The following is a 24,365-nucleotide window of genomic DNA, read 5'->3' on the forward strand; positions in this document are numbered from 1 at the left end:
TCCCATGAGCTTTATGCAGACTTTGAAAAAAGAAATTATCCCAATGATAATGAAGCAGGATTCCCAGATAAACATGGCCCAAAATATCTGTCGAACTGACATGGGGAGAAGCTCAAGAACTGGGAGTGACTTGGCAAATCTGAAAAATGGAATAATTGTAAGCTATTTGTCATCTCAGCAGCAGAGTGCTCTTTGCATGTCGCAAGGACATTCCATCTCACTTGACGTTCTTTCACAGAAAAGAGTCTGAAAAAATGTTCACTATTTCTCTTTTATTTGCAAGCAATGCTGAAAGTATTTTTGTTTTGCCAGCATTGCCAGAAAAATCCATCAAATCCAGCGATTTGGTTAGAGTTGATTAACCTATGGTTGCCTGCCTGCATAAGAAAATGTTTTACAGCTTTCCTCTTGATGAAAATAAATAAAAGATGAATCCATGAAATATAAAACAACCATCGCTCTAACCTTCTAGGTCATCCTGGATATTATAGTTTTGTTAGGACAAGAAAATTCTAAGGGGAAACATTCAACGTCTTCATCAAATTCAAGGTTCAATTATATCATTGCTTTGGGAAAGCTATGCCAGGTAAACTAGAATAAAGCTAATTGAAATTTAAGGTCAATTAAGATGTCAACCCAGTGCACAGCAGCAGTAAAAAAAAAGCAAATTCCATGCTTGGCATGATTAGGAAGGGAATCGACAATAAGTCGGTAAGTGTTGTATTACCTCTGTAGAAATCGATGGTGAGACCACATTTGGAGTACTGTGTACAATTCTGGTCACCGCACCTCAAGAAGGATATAGTGGAACTGGAAAAGGTGCAAAAAGGGGCAACAAGAATGATCAAGGAAATGGAGCACCTCCCTTATGAAACCAGGTTGCAACGCCTTGGTCTCTTCAGCCTTGAAAGACTGTTTTCAAGGGGTGACTTGATCAAAGTGTATAAAATTATGCATGAGATAGAAAAGGTGGATAGAGAAAAATTCTTTTCTCTATCACACAATACTAGGATGGGGGAGGGCACTCCCTATAGCTCATAGGTAAGAAAGTAAGGAAAAATAAAGGGAAATATTTCTTCACCCACAGGGTGATTGGTTTATGGAATTCACTTCCAGAAGAGGTTGTGACAGCTGTCAGCCTTGATAGCTTCAAGGCAGGATTAGACAGATTCATGGATGCCAAGTGTATCAGTGGTTATTGAAAAGGATGTCCAAATGCCGCCTCTATGTTGGTTGAGACAGGCAAGATTCCCTTGGGTACCATTTGTTGGGGGTCAAGGGAAAGGGAGTATTTTGCCTTCTCTTTCTGCTCAAGATCCCCATGGACAATTGGTGGGCCACTATGTGACACAGAATGCTGGACTCGAAGGGCTTTGGCCTGATTCAGCATGGCTCTAATAATAATAATAATAATAATAATAATAATAATAATAATAATAATAATAATAATTTATTAGATTTGTATGCCGCCCCTCTCCGAAGACTCGGGGCAGCTCACAACAATAACAAAAACAATATAATAGTAATACAAATCTAATATTTAAAAAGTATATATAAAACCCCAACAATTAAAACCATACAACACATGCATACCAAACATAAAATATAAAAGCCTGGGGGAGGTGTCTCAGTTCCCCCATGCCTGGCAATATAGGTGGGTCTTGAGTAATTTGCGAAAGACAAGGAGGGTGGGGGCCATTCTAATCTCCGGGGGGAGTTGATTCCAGAGGGCTGGGGCCGCCACAGAGGAGGCTCTTCCCCTGGGGCCCGCCAAACAACATTGTTTTGTCGACGGGACCCGGAGAAGGCCCACTCTGTGGGACCTAATTATGTTCTTATGTTGTTAAGGTGCAGACAAAATCAATTTCCATGGTTTTCTAAAAACCAAATATCTTACTCATTTGTATGCAGCTCTTCCCTGAAAGCTAGAATCAACATTCAGGATTGTCACACAAACTAGCTGGGATCAGAAATGTTATTATCAGAAGCATTGAGCAAGGTCTAAATCTAAATCTGGTGAGAGTGAAATCAATGGTTACTAAATAAAACATTCACAGCAGGATGTGACCCTGAGTGGCAATAGAAAGAAGAATCAGTCAGGTAACTGTGGCCCAGTAAACCAAATTGTTTATGTTCACTGGCCATATCTCAGAAGTTCTATACCTGACATGCCAGCTCAGTTGGTGCAAAATGCAGCGGTCCGCATGGTTTTCTGCAGACCCCGGTGTGCACATGTAGTACCTTTCCTGCGGGAGCTGCATTGGCTGCCGATTTGCTTCCAGCTGCAATTCAAGGTGCTGGTTGTTACCTTTAAAGGCCTTCATGGCTTGGGACCAGATTATCTGAAGGACAATCTCTTGCTGGTGACATCTACCTGACCCATCAGAGTGGGGAGGCAGGGAATGCTGCCGGTCTCATCCCTAAGGGAGATACACCAGGTGGGACTCAGAAGAAGGGCCTTCTCTGTGGTGGCTCCCTCTCTCTGAAATATCATTCCTCCAAAGATTAGAATAGCACCAACTCTAATACTCTTCCAGAAGGCACTGAAGACCTGGTTCTGCCAGCGGGCCTGGGGAACCCAGAGAGGGATGGAGCCCATTAAATGGCTCGTGTCATCAACTGTCACAGGAGCAGGGGGGAGGTGATCTTATTATATTATACTATATTAATTTGTTTGATTCTTTTTATTAGTTTTATTGTTTTGAATGTGGTTTTATACACTATAAACTGCCTTGAGTTGCTATGGACGAATAGGCGGCAATATAAATTCAATCAATCAATCAATAAAGTGAAGTGCCAAGTGAAGGAAGCAAACATTTTCCAAGAAATTTAAATGTGTCTCTGTCTCATTGATTTCAGTGTGATATAATCCCTTGAGGATCATCAGTTGTCAGCCTATAAGTACTATTGATTGATCTTTAGTTATGAATCAGAAGCAAAAGAGTTAGATGGAGCTATAGCCGTGATGGCGAACCTATGGCACCAGTGGCACCTGGAGCCATATCGGAGGGCATAGAAACATAGAAACATAGAAACATAGAAGACTGATGGCAGAAAAAGACCTCATGGTCCATCTAGTCTGCCCTTATACTATTTCATGTATTTTACCTTACAATGGATACATGTTTATCCCAGGCATGTTTAAATTCAGTTACTGTGGATTTACCAACCACATCTGCTGGAAGTTTGTTCCATGCATCTACTACTCTTTCAGTAAAATAATATTTTCTCATGTTGCTTTTGATCTTTCCTCCAACTAACTTCAGATTGTGTCCCCTTGTTCTTGCGTTCACTTTCCTATTAAAAACACTTCCCTCCTGAACCTTATTTAACCCTTTGACATATTTAAATGTTTCGATCATGTCCCCCCTTTTCCTTCTGTCCTCCAGACTATACAGATTGAGTTCATTAAGTCTTTCCTGATTTTATGCTTAAGACCTTCCACCATTCTTGTAGCCCATCTTTGCACCCGTTCAATTTTGTCAATATCTTTTTGTAGGTGAGGTCTCCAGAACTGAACACAGTATGCGAGACTTTGCTATGTTTCAGCTCCAGCGCGCATGTGAGCACTGGCCAGCTGATATTCGGCCTTGAGGAAGACCGTTTCGTCCTCCAGATGCTTCAGGGAAGCTTCCCTGAAACTCCAAAGGCAAAAAAAATCCCTCAACAGACAAACTAGAAGTTTGGAAAAATGTATTTCTGGTTTGCCATTGTGTTGTTTTTTGTACTCCGTAGGGTTCAGGGAAGCTTCCTAACGTCCCGGAGTACAAAAAACAGCACAATGGGCAAACCGGAAGTGTGTTTTCTGAACTTCCGGTTTGCTGTTGTGCTGTTTTTTGCACTCTGGAGATTCAGGAAGCTTCCCTGAACCCTCCGGAGTGCAAAAAACAGCACAATGGCAAACAGGAAGAGCATTTTCTCGAACTTCCAATTTGCCTGTTTGGGCATTTTTTTCACCCACCAGACTTCAAAAAGGACTGTGGGCATGTGCAGGGGCAGCGCGGCAGGCTTGAGCCTGCATGGAGGGGGGAGGGAAGGGATATGGGCACATGCATGCATGCTAGCACTCCCCGACACACAGTGAAGGGCTACCAAATTTTTTACTACCACACTGTGGCGTGGCTTATGCAGGACGCCCTGCATTTTTTTCAACATCTTTCAGTGCAAATTGGGTACTCAGGGGTGGAGCTCCATTTTTGCTACCCCACTCTGTTCCCCTCCCTCCGGGCAGCAGCCCACCCCTGCTGACACACCCCTTTTCGCACGTGAACCAAAAAAGGTTCGTCATCACTGAGTTATAGCTTTGAAGTTGTTGTGGTTAGCTCTGGCCCAGCTCCTGCCCCAAGGAATGTGCAGGTGGATGTGGGGGAGACATCCACATGCTGCAGGCCTGTTTTGCTCCCAGTGGAATCTGCTGACGAAGTCTCCTCTGACCAAGGAGGCCTGAGTGACCGGGAGGAGGAGAGTTTGGCAGACAGCCCAGGAGGAGGTCAATCTTCTCTATCATCTCTGGATTCTGAACAAGAATTAATGACACATCCACGCATGCATAGAGTGATGCATAGGAAGCAACAACTAAAGGATTATTACAAGAGAAAATGAGGCCACCTGTGGTTGGGTGGGGCTGCTCTAATTAGTGCTGCTGCTATAAATAGCAGCGTGTGGGTTTGGCCATTGTGGAGAATTAGCTGATCGTTGTGTTTCATGAATGTCTTGCTGACTCCGGCCTTTGTTGACTTTTCACCACTTTGAAACCAAAGCAGAGCAAAGCGTGTTTCACTTCGTGGAAGAAGAAGGGCTGTGACGTTTCTTCACAGCTGCTAGCTAAGTACTTACAAGCTGATAAGGGACATGTACAAAGTACCAGGTTGTTTTGGGACGAGTGCTCTTTGCAATACAAAAAGAGTGCTTAGTTTATTTTGAATTCTGTGATAAAGAACATTGTTTTGAATTTTCAAACGTGTGTGTGTCTGAAATTTGCACCTTTGAATTTTTGGGAGGCTCCTACCAGAGAGTCTGCCAGAATAGAAGTTAATATGAGAATCTGGCCTATTTTTCTTGCCTACAAAAATGGTTCTTGTGAAGATGAAAGTCAACATGCGACAATATAAACCAGTGTCTCTCAACCTCACTATCTTTGAGATGTATGGACTTTAACCTCCCTGCATTCCCCACCTAATACGCTGACCGAGGAATCCTGGGAATTGAAGTCCTTGCAATTTAAAGATGCTGAGATTGAGAAACACTGCCATAAATCAAAACCCGAGTGCTGCTTAATGCCTGCTTGTTGGTAGCTTTCTACCAACACACTGGCTAGGTTATTATTTCATAGAACGTTTATTGAAACTTCTACATTTCCCAGGGACAAAAATGCCCTTTAAATGTTCTTCAAAAAGCTCTGCATAAAATATGTATTCATAAGTGGTTTCTGCTTGACTGGGTCAGCATTTAAATTAAGGGTAAGTGAGCAGGAACTTGAAGCTCCACTAGAAGAAGATGCTTGAATTCTGGCTACACTCCAAAATCATGCACTTTATCAGGAGCAGGGGATAGGTTTAATGGCTAGGGATAATGGGAACTGTGGCCAGACAACATCTGGAAAGTCAGATTTTTTAAATAACTTATGTATTGCTGCCTACTCGCTCATGGTGACTCCATTTGGCTTACAGGAAATAATTAATTTAATTTATATGACTTTTATGCCACCCTTTTGTTGTGGTTAGCTCTGGCCCAGCTCCTGCCCCAAGGACTGTGGATGTGGGGGAGACATCCACATGCTGCAGGCCTGTTTTGCCCCTGGTGGAATCTGCTGATGAAGGCTCCTCTGACCAAGAAGACATGAGTGACAGGGAGGAGGAGAGTGGGGCAGACAGCTCAGAAGGAGATCAATTATCTAGCTCCTCCTTGGATTCAGAACAAGAGTTAATGATACAGCCACACATGCGGAGAGCGATGCATAGGCAACAACAACGGAGAGATTATTATCAAAGAAAATGAGGCCACCTGTGGTTGGGTGGGGCTGTGGTAATTAGTGAGGCTGCTATAAATAGCAGTCTGTGGGTTTGGCCATTGTGGAGGATTATCTGATCGTTGTGTTTCGTGACTGCTTTGCTGACTTTGATCTTTGTGTGCTGATTTTCCCCCTCTTTGAAACTAACCCAGAGCAAAGTGTGTTTCACTTTGTGAAAGAAAAAGGACTGTGAATTGCCTCACAGCTGCAAGCTAAGTATCACAGAACTGATAAGGGACTTGTACAGATTACAAATTTGTTTGGAGACAAGTGCTCTTTGCTATACAAAAAGAGTGCTCTGTTTATTTGCATTTTCGGTATAAAGAACATTGTTTTGAATTGTCAAACGTGTGTGTGTCTGAAATTGTATCTGTGCATTTTTTGGGAGGATTCTACCAGAGAGCTCGACAGAACACCCTTTTATGCTGACTCAGAGCGGCTTACAACAATAAAAAACAATAAAATAGTACAATGATAAAAAATGAAGTCGAACAACAACAATAATTAAAACCCCAAAACCGTAACAAACCCAAGTTATAACCCTTCCCCAAAAACAATCTAACAAACATCCATACCAACAAACATAATTCAGGCACATCTGGTGTTAAAAGGCCCTCCCCTGCGGTCCCGCCAACCTACATTGTTTAGTCGACAGGACCTGGAGGAAGCCAATTCTATGTGATCTAATAGGTCTCTGGGAAGTATGTGGCAGGAGACGGTCCTGTAAATAGCCAGGCCCTAAGCCAGTGATGGTGAACCTTTTTTTCCCTCGAGTGCCTAAAGCGTATGCACACACACAATTGTACCTCTGTGAGTGCCCACACCTAAAATTCAATGCCTGGGGAGGGTGAAAATTGCCTCCCTTGCCCCACTGGAGGCCCTCTGGAGGCCAGGAACAGCCTGTTTCCCAACTTCTGGTGGGCCCAGTAGGCCGGTTTTTCACCGTCCCCAGGCTCCAGATGCTTCACTAGAGCCTGGGAAGGGCAAGAATAGAATAGAATAGAATAGAATAGAATAGAATAGAATTTTATTGGCCAAGTGTGATTGGACACACAAGGAGTTTGTCTTGGTGCATATGCTCTCAGCGTACATAAAATAAAATATACATTTGTCAAGAATCATGTGGTACAACACTTAATGATTGTCATAGGGGTCAAATAAGCAATGAAGAAGCAATATTAATAAAAATCTTAGGATATAAGCAACAAGTTACAGTCATACAGTCAACAAGGGAGGAAATGGGTGATAGGAATGATGAGAAAAACTAGTAGAATAGAAGTGCAGATTTAGTAGAAAGTCTGACAGTGTTGAGGGAATTATTTGTTTAGTAGAGTGATGGCGTTTGGGGAAAAACTGTTCTTGTGTCTAGTTGTCTTGGTGTGACGTGCTCTGTAGCGACATTTTGAGAGTAGGAGTTGAAACAATTTGTGTCCAGGATGTGAGGGGTCAGTAAATATTTTACCCGCCCTCTTTTTGACTCGTGCGGTATACAGGTCCTCAATGAAAGGCAGATTGGCAGCAATTGTTTTTTCTGCAATTCTGATTGTCCTCTGAAGTCTGTGTTGGTCCTGTTGGGTTGCAGCACCAAACCAGACAGTTATAGAGGTGCAGATGACAGACTCAATGATTCCTCTGTAGAACTGAATCAGCAGCTCCTTGGGTAGTTTGAGCTTTCTGCCCTCCCATATCTCCCAAGAGGCCCATCCAGAAGTCAAAACTGCCCTCCCAGAGCCTCTGTGCAATAATACCCCCCCCCCCGGCAATAACACACACTCATACCATCCATTTAATGGGCTCCATCCTGCTCTGGGTTCCCCAGGCCCACTTGCAGGACCATGTCTTCAGAGTCTTCCAAAAGAGTGTCGAAGTGGAGTCCCGTCTAATTTCCAGAAGGATGATGTTCCAGAGGGAGGGAGCCACTATGGAGAAGGCCTTTCTTATGGGTCCCACAGATGTATCTCCTTATGCTGGGGTGGGCTAGTGCCCAGATGGGGGGGAATGCAGTGGGATAGCGAAAATGGAGCTCGACTCCAGAACACCCAATTTGCACTGAAAGATGTTGAAAGAAAATGTATAAGCCACGCCCACAGTGTGGTAGTAAAAATTTTGGTAGCCCTTCACTGTCCTTATGGTACAGGACGTGCAACATTCCTTGCCTCCCTGTTCTAAAGGTTTCAGTGGATGTGACCGACTAGAGATGGTTCCTCAAATAACATGGTTACAAGCTGTTCTGCCGGGCTCTCTGGTATGAGCCTCCCGAAAATTCAAGGGTACAAATTTCAGACACACACACGTTTGAAAATTCAAAACAATGTTCTTTATCACAAAATTAAAAAAAAAACAAAGCACCCTTTTTGTATTGCAAAGAGCACTCGTCCCCAAACAACCTTGGAGGCTGTACAATGCCCTTAATCAGTCCTTAAGTACTTAGCTAGCAGCTGTGAAGAAACGTCACAGCCCTCCTTCTTCCACTAAGTGAAACACACACACTTTGCTCTGCTTTGGTTTTAAAGGCGTGAAAAATCAACAAACAAAGTCCGGAAACAGCAAGGCACAATCCTGAAGAACTGCGATCAGATAATCTTCCACAAGGGCCAAGCCCACACACTGCTATTTGTATCAGCAGCTCTAATTACTGGAGCCCCACCCAAACACAGGTGGCCTCTCTTATCTCCTGTAATATGTCCTCAATTGGTCTCTTCTACGCATAACTCTGAGCCTGCGTGGGTCCAAGACTTCCTCATCCGAATCAACCGAAGATAATGGAGATTGACTTACTGGGCTGTGTGCCAAGCCCCCCTCTTCCAAGTCACTCCCACCTTCTTCTTCGTCCAAGGAAACTGCACTGCCTGACTCTGTCGGCAATAAAACAGGCCTATGACATGTTGAAGTTTCCCCTGCATCCACCTCCACATTTCTTGGGGCAGGAGCTGGGCCAGAGCCAACCACAACACAAGCCATGAGGGCTTTAAAGATGACAACCAGTACCTTGAATTGCTCCCGGAAGCCAATTGGCAAACAATGCAGCTCCTGCAGGATAAAACCATACGGGCTGCTGCATTTTGAATCAACTGGAGCTTTCAGATGCTTTTCAAAGACAGACCCATGTAGAGTGCATTGCAATAGTTAACACTCATATCGTCAGAAGCCTCAGTGGGGCTACATGGCAAAGATAACACATTGCAAAAATTAATAACAAAACAGAACCCAGAAAACATCAACATTTGAGAAGCTCTGGGTCATCCTTCCTCAATTTGCTGTTGTAAGCCAGGTAACTGTGAAGTTAGCTACATACAGCTAAGGGCATCAGATTATAAGAAGCTGTTCTGAACCTTGTGAGGGAATTTATAAGACTTTTAGAAAGGAAGAAACCAGTTACATGCAGCCAGAGAACAGGGGAATCATTATTCTACTGATGCTGGAGAAGAATACTGCTAAATCCACAGTAGCTGAATCTAAACAGGCCTGGGATAAATATACAGTGGTACCTCAAGATACGAACCCCTCATCTTACGAACCCGGGGTTCAGAAAAAAATTGCCTCTTCTTACGAACTTTTTTCATCTTACGAACGCCAAACTTGAACTTCCGGGTTCGGCGTTCGGGAGGCTGCTGGGAAGCCCCCTGGCTGTTTTAAAAGGTGACAGCCGGGCTGCGGGGCTTCCCAGCAGCCTCCGAACGCCAAACCCAGAAGTTTGGGTTTGGCGTTCGTAACACGAAAAAAGTTCGTAAGAAGAGGCAAATTTTTTCTGAACCTGGGAAGCCACGCGGCTGTTTTAAAAGGTGACAGCCGGGCTGGGGGGCTTCCCAGCAGCCTCCGAACGCCGAACGCGGAAGTTCGGGTTTGGCGTTCGGCTTCGGGAGGTTGCTGGGAAGCCCCCCCAGCCCGGCTGTCACCTTTTAAAACAGTCACGCAGCTTTCCAGCAGCCTCCGAACGCCGAATGCGGAAGTTCCGGTTTGGCGTTCGGCTTCGGGAGGCTGCTGGAAAGCCGCGCGGCTGTTTTAAAAGGTGACAGCTGGGCTGGGGGGCTTCCCAGCAACCTCCCGAAGCCGAACGCCAAACCCGAACCTCCGCGTTCGGCGTTCGGAGGCTGCTGGGAAGCCCCCCAGCCCGGCTGTCACCTTTTAAAACAGCCGTGCGGCTTCCCAGCAGCCTCCGAACGGTTCAGAAAAAATTTGCCTCTTCTTACGAACTTTTTTCGTGTTACAAACGCCAAACCCGAACTTCCGGGTTTGGCGTTCGGAGGCTGCTGGGAAGCCCCCAGGCTGTTTTAAAAGGTGACAGTCAGGCGACAGCATTTTTTTGCGGGGGGTTTTTTTTGGTTGCACGGATTAATTGACTTTACATTGTTTCCTATGGGAAACAATGTTTCGTCTTACGAACCTTTCGTCTTACGAACATCCCCCTGGAACCAATTAGGTTCGTAAGACGAGGTATGACTGTATATCCATCCTAAGATAAAATACTGTATAGGAAATAGTATAAGGGCAGACTAAATGGACCATGAGGTCTTCTTCTGCCATCAATCTTGTGTTTCTATGTTTCTAGGAGAAGAAATAGGGTTAGCATATCGTGTCTGTCTAAAGTTTATTTATTTATTTATTTATTTATTTATTAATTAATCAGATTTGTATGCCGCCCGTCTCCGTAGACTCGGGGCGGCTAACAACAATAATAATACCATGTAAACAAATCTAATAATTAAGTTAATTTTAAAAACCCCAATTTAAGAAAACCAATCATACATACAGTGGTACCTCGAGATACAGTTTAATTCGTTCCGGACCTGCGCTCTTAAGTCGAGCAGCTCTTATCTCGAACGACTTTTCCCCATAGGAATTAATGTAAATAATTTTAATTGGTTCCAGCCCTCAAAAAACTCACAAAGTTAGTCTAAATTATGCAAAAAGACATTGCAAGAATAAATGTAACTTTACTTATTAATAAGATGATAAGCTGAGAGCTTTCCTTCCCTTCCTCTTTTTACCCAAAACAATCAACATGGCAAACTTTTATTTTTATTCATTAAACTGTAGTTATTTATTCAACTTCACTGCCACCCAATCCTGTAGAGGGAGGAAAGAAGGGAGGAAGGAAAAGGAAAGCAAGAAATAGAGGAAGGGAAGGTAAAAGAGAGAAAGAAAAAGAGCAAGAAAGAAAGCAAGCAAGAGAGAAAGAAAGAAAATGAAAGAGAAATAAAAATAGAGAGGGAGAATGAAAGAAATGGAAGGAGGGAAGGAAGGAGAGAAAGCAAGAGAAAGAAAGAAAGAGAAAGAAAGAAAGAAAGAAAGAAAGAGAAAGAAAGAAAGAAAGAGAAAGAAAAAAGAATGAAAGAGCAAGAGAGCAAGAGAGAAAAAGAAAGAGAGAGAGAAAGAAAGAAAGAAAGAAAGAAAGGCAACTTCAAAGAAAGGCTCACTGAGCATCTCTCACTCTCTCTCTCTCTTTCTATCCCTCTCTCTTTCTCTCCCCCCTCTCCCCCCCTTTCCCTCTCTCTTTCTCTCTCTCCCTCTCTCTTTCTCTCCCCCCTCTCCCCCCTTTCCCTCTCCCCCCCCAGGCCGGCAGCGATGTTTTAAAACAGCCGCGCCGTTTGCGAGCTAACTCCTGAGGTGCGGAAGTTCGCCTTTGGCGTTTGGGCCACTCGGAATGTGAAATTCAAAACAGCGTTCGGATCCCCCCACCCCCAGCAGAAGCCAAGGACCCCCAGAGTGGGGCGGCAGGGGAGGCGACCACCTCTCCACTCACCAAGTGCCGGGATACGAGCCGAGAAGAGCCGGGCTGGCTTACTTTCCTTCCTTCCCGCGCTGATGCAGAGCCACTCGAACAAAGCGTTACGCCCCCCTGACGCTTTTGGCGGCAAAAGAGCCCAGCGTCGCTTCGGAAGCCGCCGAAAGCATCAGAGGGGCGCGACACTTTGTTCGAGTGGCTCTGCATCAGCGCGGGAAGGAAGGAAAGTAAGCCAGCCCGGCTCTTCTCGGCTCGTATCGCGGAGAGGGGCGGCATACAAATCCAAGTAATAAATAAAATAAAATAAAAAAATGTCTCTCCTCTCCCAGCTCTTATCTCGAGTAGCTCTTAAGTCGAGCAGCTCTTATGTCGGGGTTCCACTGTACTGACATACCATGCATAAATTTTATAAGCCTAGGGAGAAGGGAAAGTCTCAATTCCCCAATGCCTGACGACAAAGGTGGGTTTTAAGGAGCTTACGAAAGGCAAGGAGGGTGGGGGCAACTCTGATATCTGGGGGGAGTTGGTTCCAAAGGGTCGGGGCTGCCACAGAGAAGGCTCTTCCCCTGGGCCCCGCCAAACATCATTGTTTAGTTGATGGGACCCGGAGGAGGCCAACTCTGTGAGACCTAATTGGTTGCTGGGATTCGTGCGGCAGAAGGCGGTCCCGGAGATATTCTGGTCCGGTGCCATGAAGGGCTTTATAGGTCATAACCAACACTTTGAATTGTGACCGGAAACTGATCGGCAATCAATGCAGACTGCGGAGTGTTGGTGTAACATGGGCATATTTAGGAAAGCCCATGATAGCTCTCGCAGCTGCATTCTGCACGATCTGAAGTTGAATGACTACTGGCGGCTAGTACAGAGAATGCTAAAATTTACATTAGAAAAAGAAGGAATAATTTTTCTGAGTGCAAAACAAACTCTGTGGAAGAGCATCGGGCACAAAAACGAGTGCAACACAACACCAAATGGGCCACAAGAAATTGTGAGAAGACAATTAAAACTTGAACCAGTTGCCAACCTTTTGTGGCCTAAGTACTAAATTCCCCATGGTCTCTTCGGCTTCCTATTTCTATCCTGTCAGCACCACCCTGCATCAGAATTATCTAATCAACTGTATGGTTAAAATGTAGGCCAGCAGATAAAATTCTCTTGCATTTTTTAATCCTACGGGGACTCCTCGTTCATTTTGGATGAATGACAATTTACTTTAGAAAAATATTCAGAGAAGAAAGTTTTAGTGAATTTTTCACGGATGGTGCATTTTTGTGCTTGCTTATAAAATGGCCAAAGTAGATATATAAATGTCCTGTTTTTTATTCCTAGGCAATTCTATTTCTTCAGTTGTTTATAGCTTTCAAGCTTTAATTAAATACAAGGAAGGAGACAACATGGAGAACCTCCCTTTATTGGGCTTTTTCATTTGTGAAACTGCTGTCACTTCCAAGACAGCCCGTCGTTCAGAAAATACTGTTTCTTCTTGCCTTGGAAATATTCACAGAACTCACCCACTCAAATTTGGTTGGACAATTCTAAAAGATCACTTGTGTCCAACCTCACTTAAATGCAACCCACCATCTGGCTACAAATATAATTCCAAAAGAAACTCACAATTCACAACTGTTTTTTTTTTTTAATGAATTGGGTACAGCAGTAGTACTAACAAGCCACATAACACCCCTCGGGAAAATTAGCCAATTGGTGTTAACTACACTATCTTCATTTTCTATTTAAGAAAAAAAAAGCATACTAAGATTTCTTTCAGTTGAGAAATATGTAAGTTTAGTGGGAGCCTAATTGTTTATCGTTTATTTATTTTATTTATTTATTTTGTCAAGTCCATATTGGTAGTACGTTTATATTCATGATACTAGTAAGAGAGAAACATTAGGACAGGGGACAGAAGGTACACCGGTGCACTTATGCTAACTAACTAACTTAACTAACTAACCTAAAATCTTAAGGAAGGTCTTAAAATCTTAACTAACTTAAGGTCTTAAGGAAAGTCTTAAGCATCAAATGTATCAGGAAAGACTTAATGAACTCAATCTGTATAGTCTGGAGGACAGAAGGGAAAGGGGGGACATGATCAAAACATTTAAATATGTTAAAGGGTTAAATAAGGTTCAGGAGGGAAGTGTTTTTAATAGAAAAGTGAAAAGAACAAAGGGGCACAATGTGAGGTTAGTTGGGGGAAAGATCAGCAGCAACGTGAGAAAATATTATTTTATTGAAAGAGTAGTAGATGCTTGGAACAAACTTCCAGCAGACGTGGTTGGTAAATCCACAGTAACTGAATTTAAACATGCCTGGGATAAACATATATCCACCCTAAGACAAAATACAGGAAATAGTATAAGGGCAGTCTGGATGAACCATGAGGTCTTTTTCTGCGGTCAATCTTCTATGTTTCTAACTTATTCTAACTAACTGCTAATTGTCCACTTACAACCATTGATTTAGTTACCATTTAAAGCAGTGGCTCTCAACCTTTCTAATACTCCGACCCCTTAATACAGTTCTTCATGTGGTGGAGACCGCCAACCATAAGTCTAGTGCCTATTCTCCCAATAGAGCTTTAAGCTGATTGGCAGGAAGGTACAGCCCCACTGTAAATGCCTGATTGGTCGGATTGTAAAAATACGTTCCAAGGCGCCAGAATAGAAGCTTTAGTTCCTAGCATCATGAGAAATTTGTCTTTTCCCCTGGTCTTAAGCGACTCCTGTGAAATGGTTGTTTGACCTCCAAAGGGGTCCCGACCCCCAGGTTGAGAACCACTGATTTAAAGATACAATGCACTGAAAAAAAAGACTTGTGACCAGTCCTCACACTTATAACTGTTGCCAGCATTCCCATGTGCATGCAATTAAAATTCAGATGCTTGGCATGTACCAGACCTTCCCAACTGTTTTCCAACAAGCAAAGTCAATGGGGGACGCTAGGTCCCCTTAATGACTGCATGATTTACTGAACTATTGCAGTGATTAGCTTAGCAGCCATGGCAAAAAAAAAAAAAAGGTTGTAAAATTAGGCATGCCTCACTTCCATTGCTTAGCAATGGAAATTTTGGTCCTGCATCTGGTCGTAAGTTGAGGACTACCTATAATGAATTTTGGCAAATCTTGTTACAAGGACAGGAGTTATGTACTTTTATGTACTTCTAGGAGTGATGGCCTTCTACCAGAATGGTAAGGTGCTATTTTCCAGTAGTGATCTTTGGGATGCATGCGCAGCTGCGCCCCCCGACGCATGCATCTATGCCCCTGGGTGAGATTTTGCTTCTGCTCATCCCAGCAAGTGAAATCTCTCATGAAGACACTCTCGCATGCGAGATTTTGCCAATTTTTGGCGGGTTTTTGCTTCTGCGCATGTGCAGAAGCAAAAATATTGGTGAAAATGGTCAAAATCTCACTCAAGTGAGCATCTTCACACAAGATTTCGCTTGCTGCACATGCACAGAAGTGAAATCTTGTGCCGATGGGCATGTGCACATCCAAATGGTGCGGAGGGCGCGAAAGACGGCTGACTTCTAGGCATATACTTCTAGACATGTGCTTCTTTTGGAATATGACTTTAGCAACCATGTTGTCGAAGCATGGAACTCATTACCAGACTCCGTAGTATCATCCCCTAATCCCCAACATTTTTCCCTTTAGACTATCCATGATTGACCTCTCCAGATTCCTAAGAGGTCAGTAAGGGGCGTGCATAAGTGCACACCATGCCTCTCTCCCCTGTCCAATTATCTCTCCTATATCTCCTATATCTTTTCTTCCATTCATATATCTTTTCCTCTATTCTTCATTGATGTATTTTATTCTTATATGTTTTCTTCTATCCTTTCCTTGATATATATTACTACATGTTTATTCTCTTCAATGTGTGTTGTGTATTGGATGAAATAAATAAATAAAATAATAAATAAATAAAATAATAAATAAATAAAATAATAAATAAATAAAATAATAAATAAATAAATAAATAAATAAATAAATAAATAAAAGCAAAGAGGATGTGATAGTTGCTTGGGACAAATGAGAAAGAATTATGCTGCAAAGTGATGTAGAAATGGAAATGTTGTAATTATCAGAAGTATGAAAAAAGATGCTTGGAGGAATGATAAATTGAAAGACTTTAGGAATAAGAAAAAACGCCTATAAGAAATTATCCAAAAATACTGTATAATATACAGTATGTAGAGTTGTATGTTGTTGTAAATAAATAATGAGTAAGTACAAGGAATGATTAAGATTAAAAACAAGCAAATTAACTTTAAAAAGAAGGTAGAAGTGCTATCACGTTTTGGATATGAAGAGAGAAAACAAGAAAGCCCCAAATATATTGATGGGATTAAAATAATAATGAAAGGATTTCAAGTAAAACTGAAGTGAGAGGATGCTTAAATTAGTACAGTACTGTATTTTAGAAAGGGACCCAGGAATGACAGTGATGTGTTGAAGAGTGCTATGAAATGTCAATCTCCCCCCAAAAATGATGTAAAGGAAATCATAACATCTGCAGATGTGGGTGGCATAATAGTTAAAATATGGATTTAATCTGCTTATGGATGTATGCGGGGTTTGCAACAATGATTTGCAAGGATAGGAAGATAGGCAAGAAATACAGTGAACTGAGCTAGTTAAATTAGATTTTGTTAGATATCCTTTCCTTTTGTTATTAGTCTCTCTGAGATTGTTTTTCCAGAGGACTCTCTTTCCTCTGTCAGGCTAGAAGGCCAGGAATCTCACGTAACAGATCAGTGTTTTTTAACTGTGACAACTTTAAGATGATTAAGGGATTGGAAACCAAGACTTACGAAGAGAGACTGGGTGAACTGGGCATGGATAGCCTAGAGAAAAAGAGGGCCAGAGCGGACATGATAGCAGCCTACAAGTATACGAGGGGATGTCACAGAGAGGAGGGGATCACTTTATTTTTCAGCGCACCAGAGGGCCAGACGAGGAACAACGGCTGGAAGCTGACCAAGGAGAGATTCAACATGGAGATAAGTAGGAACTTCCTGATGGTCAGAGCGATCAACCAATGGAACAACCTACCAGCGGACGTTGTGAGCTCCAACACTCTGGACATTTTTAAGAGAAGATTGAACTGCCACTTGACTGGTGTGTTATAGGGTTCCTGCTTGGGCAGGGGGTTGAACTCGATGGCCTTCATGGTCCCTTTCAACTCTAACAATCAATCAATCAATCAATCAATCAATCAATCAATTAATCAATCAATCAATAAACAAACAAACAAACAAACAAACAAACAAAAATAAATGTGTGGACTTGAATTCCTTGAATTCCCAAGCCCTCATAGCGGCCGGAGAACTCTGGAATTTGAAGTCCACACATCTTAAAGTTGCCATGGTTGAAAACCACTGCAATAGATTATCTTTGCCTGTTCTCTCACCAGATGGCAAGGAGATGACGATATACAGTACACTGAAGACATGCCAGGAACTGCCTCATCTTCTCTACAACTTTCAACGGAAGGAGAAATCTGTCTTGTTCAAAACCACAATCGGTAACCTAGAAATCAAAGCTCAGTTCTCTGTGGGGAGACAAATATAATTTCCTGCCTCTCTAACATGAATTTAGATTCTCTGCGTGTGCCTTCTACTCACCCATCCCCCCAAAAAACCCCAGCGAGAGAGGAAAAGAGTTTCATAATGAAATATGAAATGTTCCTTCTTTGTATTAAATAATAATGCCGCATTAGATAACCTAAAGGTCTGTTTCAATGGCTTTGAGTTAGTAGTTTAGTACAATAGAGTCTTGATCATGCATCCTGGGATCGCTGTTCCAGTAGCGGAAACGGTGGTGTGCGTATCTGCGCATCCCTGCCACGCACACATGCACCCCATGCATCCCCGTGTGAGATTTTGCTTCCATTCATGTGCAGAAACAAAGAAATTGGCGAAAATTTATTTATTTATTTATTCGATTTTTATGCCGCCCTTCTCCTTAGACTCAGGGCGGCTTACAACATATTAGCAATAGCACTTTTTAACAGAGCCAGCATATTGCCCCCACAATCCGGGGCCTCATTTTACCCACCTTGGAAGGATGGAAGGCTGAGTCAACCTTGAGCAGGTGATGAGATTTGAACTGTTGACCTACAGATCTACAGTCAGCTTCAGTGGCCTGCAGTAAAGCACTCTACCTGCTGCGCCACCCCGGCTAATTCCAAATTGCTGAAATCTCATGCGTGTAAGTGTCCCTGTGCAAGATTTCGGCAATTTTTCACAGATTTCTTTGCTTCTGCACATGCGCGGAAGCAAAATCTTGCAAGGGGGTGCACACGCCCGTTGGTGCACCCATGTGTGTCAGTGCCAGCCTCCAGGACCGATTTAGGAGGAAAAGGTAAGTGCGGCCCATCATTGGTTTGAGCAGTCTCCTGCTCAAACGCTGGACCTGGATGAAACCATGTATGCAGACAGTACATAGCAAACAGAGTTGGAGGGGACCTTGGAGGTCTTCTAGACCAGTGTTTCCCAACCTTGGCAACTTGAAGATATTTGGACTTCAACTCCCAGAATTCCCCAGCCAGCAAATGCTGGCTGGGGACTTCTGGGAGTTGAAGTCCAGATATCTTCAAGTTGTCAAGGTTGGCAAACACTGTTCTAGACCAACTCCCTGCTCAGGCAGGAAACCCTATACCATTTCAAGCCAATACCTTTTGGAATAAAAGAATAAGAACTCAGTAACTTATGATTTAAACCTTTTTTTTAAAGAACTAAAATGGTGTCTCTTGTGTCAGATTAAGTCAATATCACAAAGCCAAAAAGTGATGGAGATTGCAGGATGTTTTTCTGTTTCTGAAATATTGTTATTTTTTTCCAGTAAATCTAAGAATATAATTTTAAAAAGATATTGGATGTAATTTGAAACTACTGCATCTAATTTGATCTACAGCATCTACCACAACGCGAAATGAAGCCTGATTTAGACTTACAGAAACAATTAGATAAGGGCTTGTAACAGATAAGACTTTAATCATTTAACACAGTCAGCTTTCAATTACCTCCTTAGTGACTTGGGTCTTAGAGTCATGAGTGTGCTAAGCAAACAATTGGAAATAGCAGATCTTCTCAATATATATTCCCCATCAGGTGCCTGCTTACTCTTTTGTGATCCCTTCCTCTCTATTGAATCTAAATACATTCCCTTCTTGCTAATTATCCCAGCACCGGGAAAAGCATCCCAAAGGGTGTGGGATTGCAGAAAAAGGAGAGGTGAAATAAAATTATAAGTATAGCTATGGTCGTGTGGTTCTCCATTTAGGCATTGCATAGCTGCCAAGTTTCCAGTCCTAATTATTAATTATTATAATAAAAATTATTATTAAAACAATAAAAAATATTATTAAACAAGGACCACCTATACTTAAAAAAAATAAAATGTAATTGTCAAGAGCACATGGACTAAAAACTCTTAGGATACTAACTTTCCAAAGAAAAACAAAGCTGCTGGAACAAAAAAATGCATTTTGTAAAGATGGTTCTGTAGAAAGTTAACACCCATCCGTCTCCTAGAAGAATGAAATATTTTGGGAAATATAAAAAAAGCAGAATATTGTATCTCCCTAAAGGGAGAAATGGAGAAACATGCATATGGAAAGCAGCCCCCATCTTTCTTAACAGTCCTCAGCAGATGTCAACATTTAAGAGATAGAGATAGCGCTATTCATAAGCAACTAATGTTTATTTATTTATTTATTTTATTTATTTATTGGATTTGTATGCCGCCCCTCTCCGGAGACTCGGGGCAGCTAACAGCAATAATAAAACAGCGTACAATAATAATCCAATACTAAACACGATTAAAAACCCATAAAATTGTAAAGGCCTAGGGGGAAAGAGTATCTCAATTCCCCCATGCCTGGCAGCAGAGGTGGGTTTTAAGGAGCTTACGAAAGGCAAGGAGGGTGGGGGCAATTCTAATTTCTGGGGGGAGTTGGTTCCAGAGGGCCGGGGCCGCCACAGAGAAGGCTCTTCCCCTGGATCCCGCCAAGCGGCATTGTTTAGTTGACGGGACCCGGAGAAGACCCACTCTGTGGGACCTAACTGGTCGCTGGGATTCGTGCAGCAGAAGGCGGTCCCTGAGATAATCTGGTCCGGTGCCATGAAGGGCTTTATAGGTGATAACCAACATTTTGAATTGTGACCAGAAACTGATCGGCAACCAATGCAGACTGCGGAGTGTTGGTGTAACATGGGCATATTTGGGAAAGCCCGTGATTGCTCTCGCAGCTACATTCTGCACGATCTGAAGTTTCCGAACACAGATTATAAGTTTTAATTTATATTTACATGTTTATGTACACTAAGAGCATATGCACCAAGACAAATTCCTTGTGTGTTCAATACCACTTGGCCAGTAAAAAATTCTATTCTATTCTATTCTATTCTATTCTACACTGCAGCAAGATGTGAACTAAAGTAGGATTAGCCCTCAACCACAATAGGAATTGCCCAACAAGCCACTTCATTGCATCAGTCCAAACTTCAACCAAATTGTCCTTAATTGCAAATAGGCATGAGTTCAAAACTAATGTTCCATTTCAAAATAACTTTTGATCTCTCACTTTTTTCATTTTCTCATTTATTGATTAAGCAACATATTCTTTGACTTTCAAAGCACAGAGAAGTAAACATGGCCACGCATCAAGTGCTTTTACAAGCTTGTTGCCAAGGATAAGTCAACAACTGAGTACTCAAGCAGGAAAAGTTACGCCTACCATTTACAGAAAGACTTCAAATCCATTTTCTTATTAATAAAACAAGAAGATATGGGAGGTTCCTTTTAAAACCACCACATCTATCTACACTACTGTACAAAGAATGCCAACAATACTAACTCTAAACTTGCTTTCTTATTTTCTCATAATACAAATGAAATGTACTTTATAAAAACATTGTCCTATTAATAAATTCTCTAATTAGTAAACAATCTGTTTGGAGCAGGTGTTGGGCTAACTGCAAAGCTAGGATCATTATCTATCATGCAGAGACAAATGTGGATACTGTAAATTGCTACGGTCTGCCTTAAATTTAGCCTTTCTTTAAATTTCCCACAATGTTTTATGGCACTCATGTCCTTATAGTGACTTTTCTAAATGATGAAGAAGATAAATTGAAGTGACCCCAGGTGGTGTAAAATCAACCCCATCACTTTATTTTAAAAGCTTAGAAATGTTTAGAAACAAAAATTTAAGAAAATGCTGTTCTAATTTTTATATTTCCTGGGGATCTTATTTTGCTTCTTCCACCTGCATTTATAAAACTAGATTTTTAACTATTAGTAGGATTTTTAGTGAATCCTTCCCATAACAGATAAAGTGGAACATTATTCATTAGTCAACTTGAGGGTTTAGTCTTTTGTTAGCCAACTTCATCAACTTACCCAACTTAGAAACATAGAAACACAGAAGACTGATGGCAGAAAAAGACCTCATGGTCCATCTAGTCTGCCCTTATACTATTTCCTGTATTTTATCTTACAATGGATATATGTTTATCCCAGGCATGTTTAAATTCAGTTACTGTGGATTTACCAACCACGTCTGCTGGAAGTTTGTTCCAAGGATCTACTACTCTTTCAGTAAAATAATATTTTCTCACGTTGCTTTTGATCTTTCCCCCAACTAACTTCAGATTGTGTCCCCTTTGTTCTTTTCACTTTCCTATTAAAAACGCTTCCCTCCTGAACCTTATTTAACCCTTTAACATATTTAAATGTTTCGATCATGTTCCCCCTTTTCCTTCTGTCCTCCAGACTATACAGATTGAGTTCATTACTCAATGAACCTGATGTTCAACTAATGTTGAATTTGATGTTCGACTCAACTTGATGTTCAACTGCAATGGAAATGCACAGAGAATAAGTCAATTAAATCATTAGTACAGCACAGATGCAGGAGTTGGATGCTGGGGCTTTGCAGTGGTTTGGGAGAATCTCTAGCTAAGATTCTGTCCAGGTTGGAGAACCCCCAAATCTGCCCCACCTACCCTGCCCCTCCCAGCAATCCCCATGCAGTCCTTTTGGATGCAGGTAAGGGTACGGCATGCGTGGAAACTCAGAGGGGTGAAAAAGAGGCAGACCGGAAGTTTGGGAAGGCTGAAAAGAAGCCCATTTCTGGTCTCCAGGGGGCCTCTGGAGCCTTGGGACACCATTTTTGCCCTACTGGAGGCTTGAGGAAAGCTTCTGGAGCCCAAGGAGGGCAAAAACGCCCCCTCCCACCATGGTACAGAAGGCCAACTAGGCAAAGCCCACCATGGCTACACCCAGTAATGGGCAGCCAAAAATTTTACTGCCACACTGTAGGTGTGACTTATTTTGTGGGTGTGGCTTAATGGTCATGTTACTGGGTAGGAGTGGCTTGCCGGCCATATGACCATGTGGGAGTTCAAGCGAACTATTCAAGTTTGCTTGAATTCCCACCTGTTCAAGTGAACTGTTAAGTCCTCGATTTACAACCTTACCAGTGCCGCTTGCTGGGGTGATAATTTGCTTCGCATTTCTTTGAACAGGGCAGCTCATAACATATAAAAATACAAATAACAATACAAAAACCACTTCAAAAGTTCAATATTTAAAACAATCTAAAAACCCCTCATTTAAAATAATGCAACCCTACTCACTCACACCACAGTCATACTAAAGGCCGGGCTAGATGTTAAAGTTCTGCGGCCCCAGGCCTGCCAGCAAAGGTAAGTTTTCAAAGCCTGCTGGACAGCCAGGAGAGTGGAGGCGGTACAGATCTCTGGAGGGAGTTGGTTCTAAAGGGACGGAGCCACCACAGAGAAGGCTCTTCCTCTAGGCCCTGCCAGATGACATGGCCTGGCTGACCGGACCTGGAGAAGGCCCACTCTGTGGGACCTGACTGGTCGCTGGGATACTTTGCTTGATAATGCGGCCAGTCTGGATTTACTCCTCTTAAAGTATACAGTGAACCCTCGAGTTTCGCGTCCTCAAGGATCGCGAAAGGGCTATTTCGCTAGTTTTCAACCCGGAAGTAAACTCCACCATCTGCGCATGCGTGCCCTTCCACGCATGCGTAGATGGTGGAGTTTCCCCGCCGGGCAGAGGCTTCCCTGGGTCTTCCCCCTCTTTCTCTATGTTGCTTCTTCCTCTCTCACACTCTCTTCCTCCCTCTCTCATCTCTTTCTTTCCTTCTCTCTCTTTCTCTATCTCTCCCCCTCTTGCTCTCGAGCGGCCGCCTAGCAGCTGATCTGCTCGGCAGTGCAGCAGCAGCGAGGAGCCGAAGATCTTCGGCTCCTCGCTGGTGCTGCGCTGCCGAGCAGATCAGCTGCTAGGCGGACGAAGGAACCTTCCCTGGGTCTTCCCCGCCCGGATCTTCGGCTCCTCGCTGCAGCCGCGCGCCCCTCGCCTTCGCCTCACCTGGCGGGCGAAGGAGGGCGCAGCTCCGGCCGCTCGCCTCGGAGCCGGTCTGCCTCACTGCCTCCAGTCCGCGGCAATTCCCCTCAGCACGCTGCCGGATCCAGCGGGGGAGGGGGGGGAAGCGAAGGCGCGGCGATGGGCAAGGGCTGCCAGTGAGCCTTCTCCGTCCCTTTCCTGCTGCACCGGTCTGGGGCCAAGTGGGCGGGGGGCGGCCGGGACCTCGCCTGTCTCCGCCGCCCGCATCGCCCCTCCGGCGGGCCGGCCTCCCCCGCCCGCCTCTGCTGCAGCCGCCACCGCCTCCCCGACTGGCACAAAAGGGCCCCGCCCGCCCCGCCCCGAAGCTTACCTTGCGGCGGGATTCCCTCCCCCCGCAGCCAAAACTAAAAGCCTGTCTCTTTTTTTTCTTGCGGCGAGCCCAAGCCGTTTCTCTCTCGACCGCAGCCGAGCTTCCCTCGGCCCCCTTTGGCCCCGTCGCCTCCTCCCCGCCTGCCTTTCCTCGCCAAGCGCACGAAAAAAAAGAGAGAAGGCTTCTACCAGAAGCGGGTGATGGCGGAGGAGCTCCGAAAGCTGGCTAGCGGCTTTTCCCCCGCAAGAGATCCTTCATGCCCCTGCCCGCCGTCCCCGGCTTCTAGTAGAAGCCTTCTCTCTTTTTTTTCGTGCGCTTGGCGAGGAAAGGCAGGCGGGGAGGAGGCGACGGGGCCAAAGGGGGCCGAGGGAAGCTCGGCTGCGGTCGAGAGGGGAACGGCTTGGGCTCGCCGCAAGAAAAAAAAGAGACAGGCTTTGAGTTTTGGCTGCGGGGGGAGGGAGTTAGGAAAGTCCTACTTCTCTCCCTGCAGCTAAAAACTCAAAGCCTGTCTCCTGCCGCCCGGTTTAGCCAGGACACGAGCGGCGAAGTGACACCCCCCACCCCAGCACTTTGGATCCTGCCGCAAGGTAAACTTTGGGGCGGGGCGGGCGGGGCCCTTTTGTGCCAGTCGGGGAGGCGGCGGTGGCTGCAGCAGAGGCGGGCGGGGGAGGCCGGCCCATCGGAGGGGCGATGCGGGCGGCGGAGACAGGCGAGGTCCCGGCCGCCCCCCGCCCGCTTGACCCCGGGGGGCTGAAGGGAGCCGGGCGGGGGCTACTCCCCCAGCCGGTTAACTTGAAGCGCTCGATTAACCGGCTGGGGGAAGGCAGGGCATTTGCCTCCTCTTTCCAGCTGAAGGAAAAGCAGACAACT

General features: G+C 44.0%; 1 protein-coding gene across 2 annotated transcripts in view; it reads right to left on the reverse strand.

Annotated features, from left to right (window-relative positions):
* Window positions 1-24,365, reverse strand: part of RTN1 (reticulon 1) — a 142,860-nt gene that overhangs the window by 75,271 nt on the left and 43,224 nt on the right. The window lies entirely within an intron of this gene.

The sequence above is a fragment of the Erythrolamprus reginae genome, chromosome 1 (assembly GCF_031021105.1).
Source record: "Erythrolamprus reginae isolate rEryReg1 chromosome 1, rEryReg1.hap1, whole genome shotgun sequence".
Lineage (NCBI taxonomy): Eukaryota > Metazoa > Chordata > Lepidosauria > Squamata > Dipsadidae > Erythrolamprus > Erythrolamprus reginae.